Raw genomic sequence first — 19,095 nt, 5'->3', positions numbered from 1 at the left:
ACCGCATCAGCCCTGCAGATAAGGAAGAGGTAAGGCCCCACCCAAAGCCTCCCTCACCTGGGTGCACGCATACGGACGCTCATGCCCCGTCTCAGGCCAGAATCGCTGCTCCGCCTTGTCGTGCTTTCCAAGGCTGGTGCCCTTTCCACGAGTGGATAGAGCCCTGGGCTGAATGTGGGGCCCAGCTCCACCCGCGCTGAGACAAGGGGGGTGTCCCCCTGACCAGCTCAGGCCCACACATGGAAGGAGTTCTTCCAGATGGGCTCTGGACTGCGGTGATGTTGGCTTCAGCTTCCTGCTCAGAGGCACCCAACTCCCCGACTGGGGGGCTGAATGGGAGGCAGACTCCCCCATACCAACTCTGCCAATAGAGCCACGATGGCTATTCGTCTTTACCCGCACACAAGCGGGCATTCTTAGGCTCTGCACTCCCACCCAGGCTCTGGATAAAGGGCATTACCCATCTGACAAAGGGAAAACCCCTAAAACCCACACTTTGTCTTGAGAAGGTCTCTGGACAAGGTCAAGTTCTCCCCAGCTATGGAGCAGCTGCCATTGGGCCAGGCAGTTGGGCTCCCTCCTTCACAGGAACAAAAGAAGGGGGCTTGTGTGTGCCCCTCACGGGCTCCCCTGTCCTGGAGCTCAGCGCTTCTCTGAGGCCCAGGCAACAGAGACTGAAGACAAGTATGAAACACAAAAATAAGTTAATATCCACAAAAATAAGACACTTATAAATAACAAAACATTGTTTTGTCATTCTCCCCTTATCACCTGAGGCCATTTTAGGCAACTGTAGCTTTAGGGTTTTTCTCTTTAATTGGGTTGTCAATGTTCACAACTATATCCAGTGCTGTCCAATTTATCTGTCTGCTGCAGACTTATAGGCCCAAAGAGGAAACACTGAGCAGGCTGGACTGGGCAGGCGGGGCTGCGTCCATCCCCTTCTCTGAGTCAGGGAGCAGGATCTTTCAGGGGCCTGTGGTTAGCCCAGCTTGGTGCGGGCAGTGTGCCCAGACATAGCCAACTGACCCAGATGGTCTCTTAGGAGGCCTGTTTAGTATTGGGAAGATGAAGTAGTTGAGCCTGATAAGAAAAAGAAGAAAAAAGCATATGGGAAACCATGAAAGTGATTCCAATTCAAATGAGTTAGTTAGTGCAGACTCACTGGGGAAGAGATTGGGGGAAAAGATTAGTCAGGAGCGGTTGACCACAAAAGATGGAGGGAAGCTCCACGTTGGACTTGGAGGCAGCTAGGGGAGGTTCTCCATATTTGGGTGGGGTGGTTAGTTGGGGTGGGTGCAGGTGTGGCTATCACACACACACAGAGCTTTCAGTAGGAAGGGGGCAGCTTAGAGAAGTCAGTGCTAGTCGAAAAGTCACATTCAAGGTTCTTGCAACACCCCCATGTCCACTTTGACCCCAGTTTGCCCAGCACTCCTCTCCAGCGCAGGCCTGCTGCCTGGGGGGTGGGAGGTAGTGGTGAAGGGAAGGAACAGTCATTTCCATAGTAACCAACTGTTCTGTCAGGGAGATGTGATCCCGACTCCAGGTGGGTAATGAACAGAAGGAACATATGACAGGGAAGTGACAGAGGTCTAGTTTTCCAGTAAGTGCCTTGCTAAAAAAGAAAAGAAAATAAACTAGAAGATCAATGGAACAGGAATTAACAAATGCTAAATTTTCCACAAGGCATCAGCTGTCTGCTAAAAACAATAGCAACCTAATAGGTTCCATAAGAACGAGGTGGCCAGGATGGCCCAGAGCAGCCTTTGTCAGTCTGCAGATTAAGGCGAAGGGCAGGGCCAGAAAGGCACAGTGTCAAGTTCATGAGGCAGAAAGGAAAGGCCTTCAATGCATCATTTCCATCTGCTACGGCTCCCTAATGCTTTGACTGGAAACGCTGCTCTGATGCCATTGTGACCCCGGTGGGACCTTACTTTCATTCATTCATTCATGTGTGTATGCATATGTTCATGGAGGATTCATCAGTGCTAGCTAGGTCACTAATTTGAAATAACTGGGAGAAAATTAAGTGTGAATTACTAGGAATTATAGGTGCAAAGCCTTCTTACTCTGAAGGCAAGACTGCGGCGGTGCCTTGGGCAGAGAATCAGAGAGGCTGGTCCAGCCCGGAGCCTGCCACTTACTCTGTATGACCATGGACAGTTGTGCAATGCTCTTGAGCCTCACCTTATAGATGGGGTGGTTGGTTGGTGGACTACTCCATGCTTCCAGGCTGTCCAGGGTGACGGCCTGCTTTAAGTGACTAAACTGCAAATGTAGATTGATGTGATGTGTTAAGTGTTTTCATGGAGCAGAACCAAGACCATTTACCCATCATCACTTATTTCCACCTTTTATCCACATTGGCTGACGGCCTACTATGTGGTAATCACAGAGCTAGGCATCAAGACAAAGGTCAGAAGCACTCGTGCCTTCAGTGCCCTTCTGAGACGGGGGCCCAGTGGGCCCAGCCTCCCCATTCCCCTTCCCCAGGACACAGGGATGGGAGGGGAGGCTGGGCAGGGGACACACCGGATGAGGCCTTGAAGAACACACAAGCTAAGGCCTTGCTGACTTTGTGGTGCACACATAGGCAGGATAAGGTCATGTCAACTCCACTGATGTTAAAATTGTTTTTGTATCCAGCTATTACGTTGCTTAACCAAGCAGCCACGAGTGCCATGTCACACGGGCCAGTTGTAGAGTCTGGCGGCTTGCTTGCTGCGTCATGCAACCTATAAAAGCTGTGCGTTGACCCTGGTCGTGGCTGCTCTCCTCTGATCTCTCAGAGACTTGTGGAGACAGCTGGCTGGTTGGTCTAGATAAAGGCTCCTTATTGGCATTTTGAAGATTCTTTGTCTGGTGGTCTTTTCTTGCCCCATAACACTCCCAGCCAAGGGAGGAGGAAGAGAGGCAGGCCCACGCTCAGGCCGGTGGGCACAGGCTGGCATCCAAGTGCTGGCAGAGCTCAGCCGGTATGGGGAAGGGTGTCTCTCCATGTGCCAGGTGGGGCTGGGAGAAGAGGCAGGAGGCAGCCTCGTAAAGGAAGGAAGCAAGCTGCATGGAGGGGTGGGCCTCCCCAAGTGACCCAGCGGCCTTGGGGAAGGAGGAGGGGAGAGGAGGCTGCCATGCCAGGGCTGTGCTGTGACGTCATGCTCATCCTCCTCCTCCTCTCAAGATAAACAGAACGCACAGAGAGGAGGGGCAGTAATTGTAAGAATGGAAAAGAAAATAAGCAGAATCCCAAGAGGGAACAGGGTAAGATCTGGGGGGTTGTGCAGGCAGATTTGTCACTAGAGGAGATTGGAGGTGCTATCAGTGACCAAGGAGTGCCCGCTGTCACCATGAAGGCCCTGGGAGGAGAGATGTCCACCAGGGGTTAGCTGGGAGTGATGGGGAAAAGACTACTGGGGACACACAAGGCTGCCAGGAAGCTTGTAACACTCAGCCAAGCTCCTGCGCACAGCAGGCAAGATGCTTTATCCCATCCTAACACCAGCAGAGGGTTTAGGGGCTGATCTGAGTGTGGAACCATGCTAGTTTTCTCTACAGCACCCAGAAGGATTTGGGGCATGGGTTAGAGACTCCCATGTGGAGGTGAGTCTTAGCCAAAGAGCCAAGCACCTGTCTCCAAGTTTTCCATGCTTCTGTACTCACCAGAATCACAGGACTTACCTTGCCTTTCTTAAAAATTAACCAGTGAATTATTCAATGTGCCTTTCCCAGCAGCTAGTTGATATTATTCATCACACTGAGAATTCTCAGGGCTCAAGAGAGGCATTGTCTATGGCCCCGGGCACTTTAGAGCACAGCTGGGAGTTTGCATATGAATGAGAAAGTTTATGGGAGCTAAGGTATGTTTTGTGAAGGGCTAAGCCAGGAGTGCAAGTGGAGAGGATTACCAAGGGTGGGGGTGGGTGGGTAGGAGAATGAGAGAACTAGGGCAAGTACACAGTGTCTTGGGACTGGCTGCTCAGGAAGTCCTCATGGGAAAGTGGAATTTGTGTGGGTCTTGAGGGGGAATAGGTGGCTGGCCAGAGGTTGGAGGACAGGGAGGGAGAGCTTGCAGAAGCCTGCAACCTGCAGCTGCTACAGGACGGTACTTGTTGGAGGAAGCCTGGACACCAGCATGGAACGAGGGTGTTTCCTGACATTGGAAACACACTTCAATGTCAGCCTTGCACCAGTTTTGAATCCGGGGCCTGCCACTCAGTAGTCGGATGGGCCTGGGCAAAATCCTTCACTTCTGTGCGTCTAAATCAGCGTGTCTGTAAATTGAGAGTAGGGGTTGTGTTTATATGAAAGGGCTATCCAGAAGATGTCACAACTGTGTGGCACCAGGGAAAGCACCTACAGAAATACTGGCCCCCTCGCCCTTTGCTGGCCCATCAGGAATGCTGGATTTGAGACCAGAAGGAGTAAATATTCTAGAAGTCCTCTGAGCGTCCTTGTGGAAGTGAATATACAGATTGATCAACAGGGGAAAAAATACGTTCAGTTCCAGCCCGGCGGGTAAGCTGACCGTGCACACTTTTCTCTGATTTTGACTTCCTGAATCTTCCCTGAACAATGCCATCTCTGTTTTGGCAACCCTGGCAAGCAGTCCCATGAGAGCCTGGTCCTTCTCACATGTCCTTTTCCTGAAGTGAGTCACTAGAGAATTGGGCTGTAGTCATAACCTTCACCAGCTGAGGGAGGTGAAAGTGGATTGGACTGAACACACACCACAACTCAGTGCTTAAAGTTCTCTTCCATCAACAATTTGCCCCAGGTCATAACCTCCCAACTCAAAAAGTAGGAGGGTGGCAGAATGAATGGGATAAACTGAATAAACGCTTGTAATCCACAAACAAAGGGCCTTTCAACAGCCCAAGGTCAGGCATTATCCATACAATCAAATCTAGCTGGCTACAACCTGGAGAAAGAAAGGTTGATCCCAGTGGGACTTAGTCCCAGAAGAAAATTGGGAAAGCCATTTTGTTACCTCCTTAAGAAAAGTGATAAAGAATAGAGAAAGGGGAAATCTAATAAATAACCGATGGAAAGACAAAAAGAATTGAAACACCGTCTCTCATTTCTCCCAAATAAATGTGACCTTGAGAATTGATGGTGTCTTCAACATGGGTAGCTACTGTAGTTGAAGCTGAAACAAACTGGGACTGGGCCAGTACAAGTGCCACATTCCATCCTGGCTGTGTGACTTTGGGCACATCCTCATGCTTCTCTGGACTGAGTTCTTCATCTGAAAAATGAAGTTTGTCTAGATAATTTAAAGGTTCCCTCCAGGCAGCGCCTGTGGCTCAAGGAGTAGGGCTCTGGTCCCATATGCTGGAGGTGGTGGGTTCAAACCCAGCCCCAGCAAAAAAAAAAAAAGGAATAAAGGTTCCCTCCAAATCCCTCTGTTCCATTTTCCCTCCCACAAAGTTCTCATTTTCATGGCAACTCAGGCCTTGAACCTTAGAGAAATAATAAAGAGGGGACAGCAAGCCTTACCAGTGCCACTCTGTCACCCCATGCAACACCTTAAACATGAGTCCAGAAGGAGGTCTGCTTTGCTGGAAGTCCTAGGCCCACATTTGTATTTATATATTTGAAAGAAGCCCAAATGCTTTTTCTCAGAGTGGTGTCCATGGTCACCCCAACTTTCCAAATTTCAATAGGCTAACTAGGTCATTCTACAAGCTGTTCAAATTCATGTCCAGTTCCCACCTGTTCCTTTTCTGTGGAGGCCTAACTCTACTCTGCAATTCAGTTCTACTGAATTTGCAAGCACCAGTGCTAGATGCTGTGAATGAACGAGCTTGGCCTCGGTCTGTGGAAGCTTGCACTCTAAAAGGAATGCAAAAATACTTGTATCAAAGCCTCCTGGAAACAAAGCTTGTAACGAGATGTGTCAGACTTTCAGAAAATGTGGTTTTCTTGCTGTCTTAACTGTTACATTAATTGTTTTTAAGGTGCATGCAAACATTCCTTCCTTATAATCTTCCTTTTATCAGAATATATGTCTTCTTTGTGACGTCAGTTCCACATTTGGAGGTCACACAAGCCAACGCCCACTAATGTGCCCTGTCCCAGGTGACAGTATTTAGTTTGATTTGAGCTTCAAGTGGTGGACTGACACCAGCTGTCTAGAAGGCAGACTTAGCTGGAATTTGCGTGGCCTTCTGGACCCTGAGGCGGAAACTCCCACTGAGAAAGGTGGGGGATCCGTGATGTTGGAGGAGTGGCGGCACCTGTCCCAGCCCGCCGACATCAGGATTTCATTGCCATGGAAGAGAAATAAATGTATGTCTACTTTATGCTACTGTTTTGTACACCCAAATCTAATCTAATCTAATCTTAGTCTGCATAACAAAACTCTAGGGAGTAATGTTAACTCATCTGTAACTTTCTAAGAATGGAAATATTTGTACCTGCTCTGCAGCACATCTTCTTCCAAGAATTTCAGTACTACAAAGCCACATTATTCATCCAACGGTTGAGGGGTGAGGCCAGGAGTCTTGGAGGAAGCAATAAAGTTTGGGGATTAGGCCATCATGCTCCATAGGGCTTGCCAGGTCTCTCTGCTGCGAAACCATGTCCTCCTTTTTCATGGCAGGAGACCTCATGTTGTCCAAGCCCTGTGTCTCTTTCTACTGGAAGAGAACTACTCTCTAGTTCCCTTCTTTCTACATTTTATGAAATCTGATTCTCAATAACATAGTCTTTCTTCAAATCAGATATGATACAATTGAGGACAATTCAGGTTTTGTACTTACTTAGTGCACATCTATTTTTTTTTTAAGACAGAGTCTCACTTGTCGCCCTTGGTAGAGTGCCGTGACGTCACAGCTCATAGCAACCTCAAATTCTCGGGCTTAAGCGATTCTTTTGCCTCAGCTTCCCAAACAGCTGACACTACGGGCGCCCACCACAATGTCTGGCTATTTTTTGATTGCAGTTGTCATTGTTGTTTTAGCTGGCCCAGGCCAGGCCCAAATATGCCAGCCTCAATTTATGTGGCCCACGCCCTCGTCACTGAACTACAGGCACTGAGCCTGGACATCTTTTTTTTTTAAGACATATCACTCTGCTGTCCCAGGCTAGAGTACCTGGCATCAGCCTAGCTCACAACTATCTCAGACTCCTGGGCTCAAATGTCCTCCTGCCTCAGTCTCCTGAGTAGCTGGGACTACAGGTGCCTGCCAAATTTTTCTATTTTTTTTTTTTAAATAGAGATGAGGTCTTGCTCTTGCTCAGGCTGGTTTCAAACTACTGAGCTCAAGCAATCCTCCCACCTTTACCTCCCAGAGTGCTAGGATTTTAGGCCTGAGCCGCCATGCCTGGCCACATACTGGACATCTTAACTGGCCAGTGACCCCATTTACAGAAAATCTTCTGGGTTGCTTCTGCAGATATTCGCAGCTTAGATCCTTTCATATTCAGGATGTACCTTATATCATTTCTAAGAGGATACTCTGTCCTATGTATTACTGCAGGGAACAAGTACAAAAAAATAGCTAAAAGTGAGGCTAATGTCAAAGTTGAGCTGTTGGGAAGGAAGAAAGAACCAGTCCCTGCCTCACGAAGGACAAAGAACATTGAGAGGTGAAACTGGTTTTAGGAGGAAGTTTCAGTTCAGTTTCAGACTTGCTGAAATTGAGGTTCTAATCAATAACTAATAATGTCTAACATATATGGAGCACTTGCTTTGGGTCTGGCAATGCTCTAAGTACTTACATGCACCAAATGCTTCCGATGCACCGAGCAAGGGAGCTGCTACTATCCCCCACTTGTAGAGACAAACCCAGTTGCCTAATGTCACATAGTTAGCAAGTGGAAGAGCTGTTACTCACATCCATGTGTTTCTGACTGCAAGGCCCTTAACTATTACATTAATTGTTTCAGGGTGCATCAAAAATTCTTTCCTTACAATCTCTCTTCTATTAGAACGTGTCTCTTCTCTGTGACATCAGTTCCACACTTGGTGGTCACATGAGCAAACACCTGCTAATGTGCTGCTCCTTGCCCTCTCCCAGGTGACAACATTTTAGTTTGATGCGAGCTTTGAGTGGTGGGCCGACACTACCTGGAGAAGGGGTGAGGAGTAGAAGAAACTCTAATTTGTAGCATTTGCCAATTTCCATGGTGTAAATATCCTACCACCACCAATTTTGAGCTGCCATTGCAACTTGCAAAATTCCTGAATGGGTGGTATTTGGTAACTGACACCCATCTAGCCAGCCCCAGTACGCCAACAGGCCCTAAGGACTCCACTGTGGCTGGAGTGTCTGTGCTGCCTGGGAACCCACGGCCAGCCTTAGAGAGTTCTGGTGTTGGGGAATCTTCTAGGGTTCTTCAAGGCATACCAGTTAGGGGTTCCCCAGGAGGTCTGGCCCAGGACACTGGAGGTGTGGTGGCCTGGAGATCAGCCACCCTGGGCCTGCGCGCTGCGGCCAGCAGATGGCAGCACGCTCACGCCCCGCCTTCTGTGCCTAGCAAAGCCAGGGGCCTTTGTTCTGAGCCAGAGGCTGTGTCACCAAGAGAAAGGCCCTAAGGGGCCTGCTAATCGGCCTGTCCCGAGCTGACCTTCGCCTACGTGAGCCGAGTGGACAGTCTCTGACAGCGTGATATAATGAGAACGACCTTGGAGACAGCAGGGACAGGGCAGTCTCAGGCCACTCCTTGCCCATCCTAAGGCATAGCCCTGATCTGGCTCCCATGAAGAAGGGCTGAATGCCAGGAACTCAGCAGTCCAATGGAGGGGAACTCTTTACTCCCACCTGCCACTCCCCACAAACCACACCCTGTTGCAGCTTACCTTCCTTGTGGACTCCATTGGAAGGTCATTTCCTACGAGGCAATCAGCTGTCCCAGTGGGCCCAGGACTGTTCTGGTTTTAGTATTGGAAGTCCAGTGGGCCAGTGTCCACTTTGACCACTAGTCCCCATCCTCGCGCAGTGTCCACCTGGTGCACAGTAGGCACTTTCCACCCTTGTGTGCTGCAGGGGAAGGGGAGGTGGAGATTACAGGGGCTGGCCACTCCCAGCAGACAGGATTTGATTTCATTTCACTTTTGAAACCTGCTCCCTTTGCTTTTTGATAATGGCTCGGATGCATGAGGGGAAATCTCTGAACAGCCCCTTTTTTCCAAGCTTGCTCATATCCCACCTTTGACTTTCCCCCACGCCCCACCTGCCTCCAGTGCAGGCAGCTCCATGTTGCAGGGGCTGGTGAAGGGGCAGGTGTGGGGGAGGGGGGAGGCCAACAGGGAGGCTCTTCAGCTTGATACATGGCAGCAGCAGGAACAAAGTTGCCTGAAGCTGTGGTGTACGTATACTAAGGAATACTATTCAGCCATAAAAAGATGGAGACTTTACATCTTTTGTATTAACCTGTGTTGAAATATATTTGTCTTAGTAAAGTATCGCAAGAATGGAAAAGCAGGTATCTGATGTACTCAATACTAACATGAAGCCAGTAGATGATCTAATACATGCCCACGTAAGACAAAAACTCATTTCAATTCAAGTTAGGGGGAGGGGAAAGAAGAGAGGAGGGTGGGGGATCACTGTGCTTCCACCTAATGGGCACCATGTAAGGGACATACTACAACAGAGACTTAACCTAACAAATGCATTGTGACCTAATTGTTTGTAGTCTCATGTTAATCTGAAATTAAAAACAAAATTTTAAAAAAGTTGCTGGATGAATCTGCCCATGGTGCCCCCAAACCCTCTCGCTCCTGCCCCTGCTAAGCAGGGACATTCATATTCCTCTCCCTTCCCTTCCTCTCCTCTCCGCCTTATCCACTCACATTGCTGTTGACCCCTCAGCAGCGCTTCTACTCCCAGTGCCCAGCACAGGGGAGTCAGGTGCAGCCAGCTCCACCCTGCCTTGGCTCGAATGAGGGCAGAAAGCTTTGCTTAAGCCAAGGCACAAGTGAGAAATTTGCAAATCCTTCTTCCCGTGCCTGGACATTGGGAGGGAGGGCAGGCTTCCCACCACAGCCCCCACCACAGTCCTGCGTAGACAGTTCCTTGCTGACTCTCCAACCTCATCTCGTGTGGCTTTCCCCAGCATTCACTGTGACCGTCCCCTGGCCCTCTGCCAGTCCCTGCCAATGCCGTGCTTTCTCCCACTCCCAAGTCTTTGTTCAAGCCACCCCTTGCCTGGTTAGGAATAGCAGGCAGGGTCTAGTTTAGATGGGGCGGTCCAAGAGGCTGAAATTGGGGCTGCGATTAGAGCATTTTCTATGTGGCAGTGTCAGCTCTCTGTCACCCCATTAGGAAGGATTTGATGGGTGCTAAAAAATGCAGACTTCTCATGGGCTTTTATTTCAAATTTTCTGTATAAACAGCCACTTCTCTCATCAATTTCTATCATACTCAGCAAGTTATAATTTCATTCCACTGGTGACCCATTAATGCACACATTGCTCTACTCTAGGTAACGATTGACCATCTAGGTGAAATCCTGCTGACTCCTGTCTCCTAGCCAACATTAGGGTTTGCTGGAGCCTGCCCCAGGCTCTCAGTAGAGACTCTGAGGATCAGGATATTTTTACCAAGAGGCACAGTCTTTCACCTTAAAGAACAAAGTCCAGGAGTTTGGACAACTTTTTGCCACCAGACAATGGTGAATGAATATTGAGTTTGTTGAGGAAGTACTGAGTTTGCAGGATGGTGTTTGCTAAGTAAACTGAGGCCTGGATGCAAGGCATAGCAACCGGGTTATTAAGATGAGGAGAAGAATCTCCGAAGTTTTGAGGGGATGGTGAGAGCCTTTATGGTTGTCAAAGAAGAAACTCTACTTCATCTCAGGGGCTTGAGGAAGATAACTCTTCCACAAAGGCCAACATCGAATGCTTCGTGTAAGCTCCCTGAGGGAGGCTGAGAAGGCGTGCGTGCACAGAGCAGGGGCCTGTCTTTATGAGGCCAACCCGGGACTGCCACGGAACTTCACCCATTGGCGAGCAGCCACCTGCAGGATCTTTGGGGGTGGAGGGACCAAATCCTTAGGTTTAACCAGCACTGGTTATTTCAAAGAGGCCATGTCTGTGACTCGCTATCCATGTCAGCTCCAGCCAGCATCTGTTACCCTCCTCAGGGGAAGAATTACCACGCTGTTGGGAAAAGTCCTAGGATTGGGGGCCTCAGGGCAGTTACAGGAGCCTGGACCATAGCCACTCTTCTTCCATCTATTTGTCTAGAGATGCAAACTTTTCAGATGTCCCATAGCAAAGAGACAGAGGTTGAAAAGCTAAAGTATATTGGGGCAGAGGGAGCTAATGGAGGGAAAGGCTATAAGAACCTCTGTCCTGTTTGGGGGGATGACTGTAATCCTGCCTCTTCATTTCTAGGTGGACAAAAGTCCCTTGGAATGACCTCACCCCCATTGTCCTACCCCAGGCTGCCTGTTCACCTGCCCTGTGGCCTTTCTTTAGTAGGAAGCCCCACCCCACCCAGAGCCCGGGAGGAAGACCTGGGTGTGCAGGGAGGAGGCGGAGGGCGGTCAGAGCTGGAAGCAGGGGGAAGAAGACGGGCATGTTTTGTTTTGTTTTTTAATTAAATTATAGCTGTGTACATTAATGCGATCATGGGGCACCATAGGCTGGTTTGATGGGCATGGTTTTATTGATTGCTGCTCTTTCTTATACGCTGGCCCCCACTGGCTGTCAAAGAGCCGAGATAGCAGATTTTGAAAATGAAATGAAATGAGCTCTCGCTTGCCAGATTTGGATCTCCCTTTTAAGCGCCTTCATTTTTTCCTTTGGTAACGCTAGCACCTGCAGCAACATTTACTGTGTGCCCAGGGTGCCAGGCACCATGTTCAGCTCAGGGGCTGCCGTGCAGGGTCAGCCGTCAGGGAAACAGCTGAATAATCCTGGCACAAGGGAGTTGGGACTACAGTGGGTGGTGGAAATATAAAAACTCCCTTATGAGACTTGGAAGAAACATCATATTTTTAAATAACAGTTCTTGGGGTTCACTTTCCTTCTTAAAGGAGCCCCAGCTTCCTGTTTTCCTGATGCACCCCCAGCAGTGTCAGCTCCACAGGTGAGCCAGGTGGGCGTAGAGACCCTGTGGCATCTCTGTTGACTGAGGGTGTTCATGCTGCCTGTCCTCGGGGGTCCCACCAGATGAAAGTCAGCAGGTAGGACAGCTTTCCCTGAAGGACCTCTTTCTTCAAGGAAGCACAGCCTGTGGCCCAGACAAAGACCCCAGGAGGATGGCTGGGTGGGTGGAGGCTGGGATGCCCAGGTGAGCCCCAGGGACAACGGCTCCAGGAGTGGTCACATCGGAATCAAGTCCATTTGCCAATGTCCTAATGTGGACAAAGAATTGAATAAGGAGTTCATTTTATGTGTAAAAATTTAATCAGAAACTTATATCCATATCACTGAATACTCTCTATTCAACAATAAAAAGAAACCAACTACTGATACATACAACAGCCTGGATAGATCTCAAGGCAATTATGCAGAGGGAAAAAAGCCAGTCTCAAAAGGTTACAGGCTATATGGTTTCATTTTTGTAATATTTATGAAATGAGAACATTCTAGAGATGAAAAACAGGTTAGTGGGTGCCAGGAATTAGGGATGGGGGAAGTAGTGGGTGTGGCCATAGAGGGGTGGTGCAGGGTGGGGTCATGGGGACGGAATGGACACAGGCAATAAGATGGTACCTCTGCTGTTGGCTCTTCTGCTGCAGTGCTCGTGTCCAAGCCACCGTTATTTTACTTAATTACAGCCCCAAAGCACAAGAGAGAAGCTGTAAGGTGCCCCCAGTAAGTTAAAGGTGAAAGTTCTTGACTTAATAAGGAAAGGAAAATAATCAAATGCTGAGGTTGTTATGATCTGTGTAAGAACAAATCTTCTGGCTGTGAAATTGTGAAGAAGGAAAAAGAAATGTATGCTAGTTTTGCTGTCGCACTTCAAGTGACAAATGTTACAGCCACAATGCTGATAAATGCTTAGTTAAGATAGAAAAGGCATCAGATTGGTGGGTGGAAGACATGAACAGAGATGTATTCTGATGGGCAGCAATCAAATTCAGCACTCTTTGAGGTTTTAGGCGTTCACTGAGGGGGAACCTATCCCGCCAGGATAAGGAGGGCCCACTGTACCCCATTTTATTTATCCATTCATCCATCAAAGGACATTTGAGTTGTCTTCACCTTTTAGCTGTTGTAGTCCTTGTACATGTTTGGCAACCTTCTGTGAATTTATAATTATTTCAAAATAAGATATTAAAAAATATAATCAGAAATAAAATTTACCAACTGGCTAATTCTTTCCTTTGCTGAGTATGTAAATTAGTGTTTGTCATTGACCTTTGTAAGATTTCCCACCAGGGAGACTATTCAACCTTCACAGGGCATGTACAACCTGATTTTTCCTTCCTGCTTTTAGAGAAGAAACTTATGTGATAATCCAGGGGATAGTACATGACATTCAGGGCTTTTATTACCCTGGCCCCTGGCATTATTTACAGGCTTAGATCAAGAAATAGGAAAGGAAATTCCTAGCCCTCTTGGCGCTGACAGGTGATTTCAATAGAGACAATAATATTGACATTGAGCTGGGTCCCAATTCTATAGAATATGGAATTATTCTAATACAACCAGATAAAAATAATGAGCAGGAAAGGCGAATGCTTTGCTTTGGAGGACTCACTTGCATTGCAAATGTCTGTCCTACTGGCGGCTTGGCCGGGCTTCTCACGTTCCACCTGCGTGATGGTCCTAAGACCCCAGGACATGTTTACACACTAGAACTGCCTGGAGTTGGAGAGGGGACCTGGCCAGCAAGCATGACCTCCTCCTGGAAGCTGCACCGGGGTGGGCCTGCAGGTGAGAAGTGGGAGTTGGCACTCAGAGCAAGGCCAAGGCTCAGCAGAGAGGATGCATCCTGTGGCTAACGCCACTGTCACCTTCCCAAACTTGTTTCTGAAAGGTATCACATTGCAGAGGGGGTACAGACAGAGGTGACACAGTCCCAGCTGCTGAAACACCATGTTCTGAGCAAAGGGATTTTTGGTTTTTGTTTTTTTGTGAAGGTCTAGGGATTTAGTGAACTCTGGATACAAAATTTCTCTTTCTATGTATTTTTCTGGGGGAGGAGAAAAACCCATTTCTTTCCTCAAATCTTTCAGGTTCATGTAGTACATATACTGGCTGGGGTGACCTCTCCTTAGGAAGTGACTTGACCACCTGCCCACTGAGGTGGCCCTTGGCCGGCAGAGACCTCTCACTGCCGCTGGATCCAACCGCCTGGGAGAGAGAGCGGCCCCTTCCCCACTTCCACGCTGGCCTTTCCTTCTTTTCTTGTCCTTCTTCCTTGTTTTGTTTTGTTTTTTACACAGAGTCTCACTTTGTCACCCTTGGTAGAGTGCCATGGCGTCACAGCTCACAGTAACCTCAAACCCTTGGGCTCAAGAGATCCTCTAGCCTCAGTTTTTCTGGCTCAGGCTGGTCTCGAAATTGTGAGCTCAAGCCTCCCGCCGCAGCCTCTCAGGGTGCTGGGATTACAGGTGTGAGCCACCACGGCCAGCCTTCTTCTCCTTCCCTTTTTCCTTCTCCAGCTTTGCTGCCTTTCTCTTCCCCTCTCCTGTGCTCCCGTCTCACTTCCTTGCTTGTCTGTCCTTCAATATGTATTTGACATATTCATCATTACAACAGCAGCTAAGAATTCCACTGCGCTCCGCTAATCCAGAGGAAAATACCATGTCAGCCTGTAAGTGCTGTGGGACCCTCCTGTGCTCTTCCTGGGTCCAGGATAGTGGAAATTTCTCAATATCTGTGAGTAGCAAAACAGGAGGCCATATAGAAGGCCACATGGAGCCTGGCTAGGGGAGGGACCAGGGAGGGTGGAAATGTGGGTGGCATCCAGTTCCTAAAGGCATTAGTCACCCCTCACGGACCCTAGCAGACCTTGGGCTGTTCAAGGACTTCACTCGGAGAGGCCGAGTTGTAAAATCCTACTAGGGCTGCCAAGACCAGAACAGTGTGACTTTAATAAGGTTAAAGTTTGACATTTTTACAGCTTTCATTATGATAAGGTTCTTAGTCACGTGAAGAGGAAAGAATGAGAGAGAGGGTCTGTCCAAAATTAGCAGTCAGATCTCAAGGTCTGGTCAGGCATGGCCTCATGGCAGGCTCTCCAGGGGGTCCCTGTGCTGTAGGTCCAGCTTTCCAGCTACAATTTCTCTCTGAGGGTAGAGAAAGCCTGCTCGCCATTTCTGGCCTCTGGGATGGATAGAGAAAATGAACTCAGGCAGCTATTTTCAGATAGAAAGCGCCCTTGGTATAAGCTGGCTTAGAGAGAAGCAATGCCCATTCCCCGGCCGTAAGTGTTGCCCTGACCTTGATGGCTGTCAGATCATCAGCCACAGGGAGAGCAGGGGCATCTGTTCCATTTCCAAAGAACTGATGGAGTTCAATGCTCGAGTTAACACCCTACAGCCTGGAACACAGACTCCTGTTCATCTGATTTCTCCATCTTTCAAACATCCCTTCTCTGGGAGACCTTTACTACGTTTTGCCTTTTTCTGGCCCTAGGAAGAATTCACCTGCTTTCTTCTCATTTCCACAGAACTTAGGCCATAGTGCTCAAGCCGCACCTACCCCAGTGCAATGAGTTCTTGAAAAAGGCTTTCAGCTCCACTAGACTCTAGGCCAAGTTCACCCCTGCCTTGTCCTTCCCTCCCTCCCTTTCTCTCTCTTTTTTTCTTTCTTTTTCTTTCTCCTACTCTCCCTCTCCTCTGCTCTCCTCTCCTCTCTTCTCCTTCAGGAGAGCTCACTATGTTGCCCAGGCTGGCCTTAAACTCCTGGTCTCAAGAGATCCTCCTGCCTCACCCTCCCAAGTAAGCTAGGACTATGTCACATGACTCTGCGCAGCTGAGCCTTATTTTCCTTTGAATACTCAGCATACAGTGTAGTGCCTGGCACACAGTAGGTGCCCATAAATATTGAATGAAAGAATGGTTTAGCAGGAGGCCCATCCTTTTCACTGGGAATGCAGCTTAAACAACTTCTCCAGCATGGATCGATCATCTCTGCCCGTGAAGTAAAAATATAACACCTAAATAGGGCATTAGTTTCTTGAAAGTAGAATTTTGCATCAGTTCATGTAGCTACACCATCTACCATCACATGTCCACTATTATAAATTTAATTTCATTAATCAATTAATTAATTTATTTATTTTGAGACAGAGTCTCAAGCTGTCGCCCTTGGTAGAATGCCATAGTGTCATAGCTCACAGCAACCTCCAACTTGGGATCAAGTGATCCTCTTGCCTCAGTTTTTCTACTTTTAGTAGAGATGGGGTCTTGCTTTTGCTCAGGCTGGTTCGAACTCATGAGCTCAAGCAGTCCACCCACCTCGGCCTCTCAGAGTGGTAGGATTACAGGCATGAGCCACCACACCCGGCCTCACTAGTATACATTTTAAATGCATCAGTTGGTCTCATCTATATCCATTATGTCATTTAGAAAGGTCTTACTCAAACTGGATGATTCAAACCAACCCACTGATTATATACCGACCCTATGTCAGAGCCAGCACCAGGCCCTTTGGGGATGCAGAGTGCAGAGGGAGGTCCCCGTCCGCAGGAGCATGGCCTCGTAGCCAGAGATGGGGTCATGGGATAACTCCCACCGGGGCACTGTCTGCATGCCGGCTGTGTGCTGCCATGTGGGGACACAAAGATGGAGGCATGGCAAGATTCCTTGAGAAACTTGTGGTCCAGCTGGGGACTCAAGTCAGCCATTGATGAAAACCCCCAAACCACAGCTGGGGTGTTTGCTAGATGCGTACATATACCTTTGACTCAAGCGCCCGGCATCACAGGCCCACAGGTTTGTGAGAGCCAGAGGAAGACTACAGTGTGGAAAAGAAGGAGCCAGCTGCAAGAGAAAGGCCTTGCCCTTCCCCAGTGCTTGGGGTCTGATGGGCTCCAGGGGACACTTTGTTTGGATACATAGCTGAAGTTTTTCTCTGGGGCCTGAGGCCAATATTGTGTAGTGGAGCCCACTCTTCATAAGACTGCCCCCCCACACCCAGAACTTTTGAATGAAGAAACCTAGGCTTGGGTCTGACCCCCCAGGGGCTACTTCAGCCTGCAATGGGCCCTGCTTGTGGCAGCTCAGCTCAGAACCAGGCTAGAACCACACTGGACTCACCAGGAGGTCAGTGGTGGGTGAGGTTCCACAGGAGGATAGGCTATGTGTGGGGGAGCACTGCCTCACCCCACCTCACACACCTTGGTCACAAGGCCATAGCTCTTTAATTTTAGGACCAGGTAGCATCGGGGGCCAGGTAGCACCAGGGACCAGGTAGTGCTGGTGGGGGGCAGTGTGCAACCTTGAGGCTGCCTTCCCACCGCGCTCTGATTAGCTTTCCCTGGTACTTGAGATGTGAGAATGTAGCCAAAGCCACCTGTGAGGAGGCTGTGGATTGTCCCCCATGCTTGACTTGGACAAGGGAGGGATTAGAAAGGCCTCAGGGAGGCGCCTGTCCCATGAGGAGGAGGTGAGACAGACTGACAGCACCACTCAGCCAGCTGCCTCAACCTGGAGCCCTCCCTGCCGGGGAAGAGGACAGACCACTCCTGGCCCCATGTGTCACTCAGCTAGCCTGGAGAAGCAATCCTGGAGAGGCAGCAGACCAGGGCCCTCACTGTGGCTCGGCCTCCACTTCCTCCCTGCCAGGGAAGAGGACAGACCACTCCTGGCTCCATGTGTCACTCAGCTAGCCTGGAGAAGCAATCCTGCTTTGCCCCCGGCCACTCCTTACTCATGAATGAGGAGCATGACTCGTATCTGTGGGGAAGCAGGCGCAGTTAGGTGAGCCCAGTTCAAATGCCAGGAGGACACAAATAGCATGCTTTCCTATGAATAGCTCCCAGCTGTCCTGCGGGAGGCTGAGCCGCACGTTTATCCAAAGTGCATGTGTGCTGTTCTTATTTATGATCTGCATGGGGAGCCATGGCCGCTTACCTTTGGCCCCTCCAGGCTGGCTTCATGTTCTTTGTTCCCTAAAATCTCACCGAAGTGAAATATTAACCCGTGGTGTGACAAAAGGGCCTGGGAGTCTTTGGAGGCAGGGCTGTTGAAGAAGGATACCTGGAGGGGGTGTTGCTCACTGACCTGGAATTTTCCATTCCCCTTGTGCTCACATGACCAGGACAATGTTTCCTTCAAGTCACAAAAGCAAGATGGCTGCCAGGGAGGCTGGTGCCCAGCGGTCACTAGCGCCTCTGTCAGTCACTACTGCTGACCTCAGAGTGACACTGTGGTACAAATGATGAGGCCTTGAGAGGCAGCCGACCAGGCCTGGCTGTGGCTCGGCCTCCACTCCAGCCTGAGGAAACTTAGGAAATGGCTAGATTTCACGGCTTCTCGTTCCTTGACGGTCAAATGAGGGGCCAGATGAGCACATAGATGCCGTTCACTGCTCTGAGGGTCTCTGCACCAGATGCTGAGGCCAATGCACTTGGTTTGCACCTGCTTGCACCAGCTGCTTTCCTCCTTACCTGTGACGGGCTGTCTCTGCTGCCTCGATACTTATTCCTGCTCTCTCCCCCTGCCTCACTGTGTCCTGGTCTCTAAGCTAAACTACAGGTTGACTGCACAGCTTTTGAATGAAGAGGGCCATCTTTGCCAGTTTTCCTCCTTCCTTCCTTCCTTCCTTCCTTCCTTTCTTTCTTTCTTTCTTTTTTTGTTGCAATTTGGCCCAGGGCCAGGTTTGAACCTGCCACCCTCGGTATATGGGACCCGTGTCCTACCACTGAGCCACAGGCGCCACCCACCTTTGCCACTTTTCTGGTTCCACCGCTTCCTAGCTATGTGACCTAAGCCAAGTTCTTTGGTTTCTTGTATCAGTTTTTTCATCTATAAAAAGGAAATCGCGTTTGGTGAGCACTTTGGTGAGCACTACACACAGGGCTGCGTAGATGAAGGCTATGTAAATGTGAGGCATCGTGTGTCTAAAAGTCAGCACGTGCGAGGAACTTATCCCCCTTCTCCAAGAATTCCTTCAGTTTCTGTTTCCATGATGGGGGACACTCTCCTCCTAGTTATGGCACTTGGTGTCAGCTTGCCTCTTCT

The 19,095-nt window shown here is 49.2% G+C and overlaps 1 long non-coding RNA gene across 3 annotated transcripts; it reads right to left on the bottom strand.

Moving 5' to 3' along the window:
* Positions 1-416: 416 nt before the first annotated feature.
* Positions 417-9,979, bottom strand: LOC128585915 (uncharacterized). Of its 3 annotated transcripts, XR_008380144.1 has the most exons (4): positions 9,800-9,979; positions 8,804-8,984; positions 6,417-6,502; positions 4,288-5,245 (listed from the first exon to the last, which is right to left on the bottom strand). It is a non-coding gene; the product is annotated as an uncharacterized LOC128585915 (long non-coding RNA). The 3 variants fall into 3 exon arrangements; XR_008380143.1 differs by lacking the exons at positions 4,288-5,245; positions 6,417-6,502 and adding an exon at positions 417-1,083; XR_008380142.1 differs by lacking the exon at positions 6,417-6,502.
* Positions 9,980-19,095: the final 9,116 nt, after the last annotated feature.

Source organism: Nycticebus coucang, chromosome 5 (genome assembly GCF_027406575.1).
Source record: "Nycticebus coucang isolate mNycCou1 chromosome 5, mNycCou1.pri, whole genome shotgun sequence".
In the NCBI taxonomy this organism is placed as follows: Eukaryota; Metazoa; Chordata; class Mammalia; order Primates; family Lorisidae; genus Nycticebus; species Nycticebus coucang.
Note: the sequence above shows the minus strand (reverse complement) of the source record. Positions and strands in the feature narration are given on the sequence as shown.